Here is a 3317-nt window from a genome sequence, read left to right as displayed (position 1 = left end):
TCCCTTCATCTGTATAAGAAATGATAGCGAAACTTACTAGAAATAAGCAATAGGTGCTTATTACTTTGCTGGGGCAGGGGGGGAGGCGGGGGGGGGAGTTGACATCCTAGATTTGCTTTCAGGGAAACACATGAAATAACTTACAGGTCCACAGAGTCTTCTGAAAAAATAGGTACAATAAGGTATTTTTCACAAATATTGAGGACGGGAGGCACCCGGAGCCAGTCTAGCAAATTAAGAGACCCAAACAAAAGGGAAGACATTGGCATGCCCTATCTCTCCCCACAAGGACTCGATACTGCACCTGTTCCCTGGCCTACGATGGTGAGAAGGGCTGAGTTCCAAAAAGGCCACCACATCCTCTGCCTTCTCCTGGCATTTGGTCCTCACTCCATCATTCGTGTCTCTCATGCTGTGTTACCAAAGCCACCCATGCTTATGAATCATCTGCACTTAGTTCAGTTTCTCCCACTAGACCATGGGTTAGCACAAGCATCTTTTCTTATTTATTTTTGTCTCCCTGAGGGAAATTCCAGGAATCTAGAAGCTTCTGTTTAGTATGTAAATTATAGAGAGACTGCCATTTGCTAACTCAAATGTGACCCCTTTTAGTGCTGGGATGAGGTCATGGATGTTCATTTTCATCTTTAAGGGATGGCTGGGAAGTTAACGGAACTGCCCACGGAGGAGCCATTAGGAAGGCTAAGAAGGGCTGAGGCTCTGACCCACATTTCAATGTTCAAGGGCTGATGTCTTCTTGCTGACTCGTCCCTTTCTTATCTCAGCCTCTCTTGGCAGCTCTCTCTCTTTTTTTTAATGTTTATTCATTTTTGAGAAACAGAGTGAGACTGCGCAGGGGAGGGGCAGAGAGAGGGAGGCACAGAATCGGAAGCGGGCTCCAGGCTCTGAGCTGTCAGCACAGAGCCCGACGCAGGGCTCGAACCCACAAACTGTGAGACCATGACCTGAGCTGAAGTCAGATGCTTAACTGACTGAGCCACACAGGTTCCCCTTGGCAGCTCTCTTGACTGTTGCTTCTTTTTTTTTTTTAACTTTTTTTAAATATTTTATTTATTTCTGAGAGAGAGACAGCGTGAGCAGGGGAGGGTCAAAGAGAGAGGGAGACACAGAATCTGAAGCAGGCTCCATGATCTGAGCTAGCTGTCAGCACAGAGCCCGGCGCTGGGCTTGAACCCACAAACCACGACCTGAGCTGAAGTCAGAGGCTTAACCAACCAGGCGCCCCAGCTGTGGCTTCTTAAGAGGGAATTGTTACTCCTCTGTTCGGGTAGAAGTAGCTCAAAATTTACGAAGTCAGCTTTTTTCCCCCTTGCTGCTTTTCTCCAGGGGCTGTGTGTTTATCAGATTTCATTTAAGACAAATATGCACTTTCCATGGGGCATCTGGGTGGCTCAGTCGATTAAGCATCTGACTTTTGATTTTGGCCCAGGTCATGATCTCATGGTTTATGAGATGGAGCCCCACGTCGGGTTCTGCCCTGGACAGGAGCCTGTTTAGGATTCTCTCTCTCCCTCTCTCTCTGCCCCCTCCCCTGCTTGCATGTATTCTCTCTTTCTCTCTCAAAATAAATAAACTTTTTTTTTTTTAAGACAAATGTCCCTTTTCCTAAAACAGTCTTGAAGTTTGGCAGCAATGGCCTCTTTCCTATTTTGGATTCCCACGTGTTACTCCTGCTGCAATGTTCCCTTACCTTAGATGATTCCGTTTTCCAATGAGTGGGCTCAGAATTGTAGACTTAACAGCCTACAGCTCAGCTTCTACAGCTTCTCACATAATTCAAATGCCTGTGTTCTTTGGCTCTCAATTAATACATGAATGGACCTGCTTCATAGTGATATGCATTCAGTTACCATATTTATTACCTCTAATCAAGAATCAGGTGGGTTGGGGCGCCTGGGTGGCTCAGTCGTTAAGCCTCTGACTTCAGCTCAGGTCATGATCTCACGGTTCATGGGTTCAAGCGCCGCGTCGGGCTCTGTGCTGACAGCGAGCTTAGAGCCTGGAGCCTGTTTCAGATTCTGTGTCTCCCTCTCTCTCTCTCTCAGAAAAAAAAAAAAGAATCAGGTGGGTGGACACTCCTGATGATGCTAAGAGTAGAGCAGTAGAGCAACATTTGTTTGGGGCGGGGGGCGTTGCTGGTAAGGCATAATCATGCTTTGACTCCAAGTGCTTCCCCCCAAGTGAGTTCCAAATACCAACTAGAATCTCAATGATGAAAATTTGCTAAAGCCTTAACCTAATAGCTACGCTGTCATTTGGGGTTACATTGACTTGTCTTTGGCCTTGCATGACACCCCCAACCTTCCCTATCAAAGCACCTGATCCTTTTCTCCATAATGGACACCTGATGTCTAGGGCTCTCTGACCCCTGTGTCAAGGCAGAGGTCCAGATGCTGACCTCTGCTATTTCCTCCTACTCTCCCTCATCTGTTTTCCTGCTCCTGAATTTACTCATGCTTTCAAGATCCTCATGTGCACCCCAGTGCATTCCTCACCCCCCTCCCATCTTCTCCTCTTCTCTTTGTTCCTGTCTATGCAATTTAAATGGCAAGCTCTTCCTACAGTGGCAGCCTCTTCAGTGGGTAGTGTTGTAAAACAATATAGATCTTTTTCCTCCTTACTCAGAATAATGAATGTCTTTTGTGGTCAGAAAGAAAATTAGTAGCAGCTGACAGCAGAATTTTAATGACACTAAGACCTAATTGTTATTCAGCTTTAACTTTAAATCCTACCTCCTCTTCCACAAATTCCTATTAATTCATCAGCTAAATAATGCGGTTGCTACTAAAGATTCTGACATCTAATTCTCTGCCTGTGCAGGTTTATTGCCAGGGTGAAAAATACTTAGTCTTTTTACTTTCATTTTTAAAAACAAGCATAATGAAAATATAAAATATTGTTTAGGATTTATCTAAGAAGACTTGGCAGTGTCTTTGAGAAATGGTTGAATGGGGAGATATGAATCAAATTTGGAAGTCCTCTCTTCCAGCCCCTTATTCATTATTTGAATAAGTGTGAGCTGATGGGACACGGAGAAGATCTCTCTATATTTTTAACTGTGATCCGTATCCATTTATTCCTTGTAAATGTTAAGGTAAAGGGTAATTTTTGAGATGGCAAAGGATTAGGAATTAGCCCTGTAACGTCCTAAATTGTGATGATCGTCATCCTCAGAAGAGGTTGGGTTTACAAAACATCCCACAAGTAGTGAACTCTATTATTTCCTTCTGAGGCATAAGCCTGCCATTGCGAGAGCGGCTGCCGGGAGGTAGTTGGGGACATTTATAAGCACAGAA

This window comes from Crocuta crocuta, unplaced genomic scaffold (assembly GCF_008692635.1).
Source record: "Crocuta crocuta isolate KB4526 unplaced genomic scaffold, BGI_CrCroc_1.0 scaffold266, whole genome shotgun sequence".
In the NCBI taxonomy this organism is placed as follows: Eukaryota; Metazoa; Chordata; class Mammalia; order Carnivora; family Hyaenidae; genus Crocuta; species Crocuta crocuta.
This window is presented reverse-complemented; position numbering follows the sequence as displayed.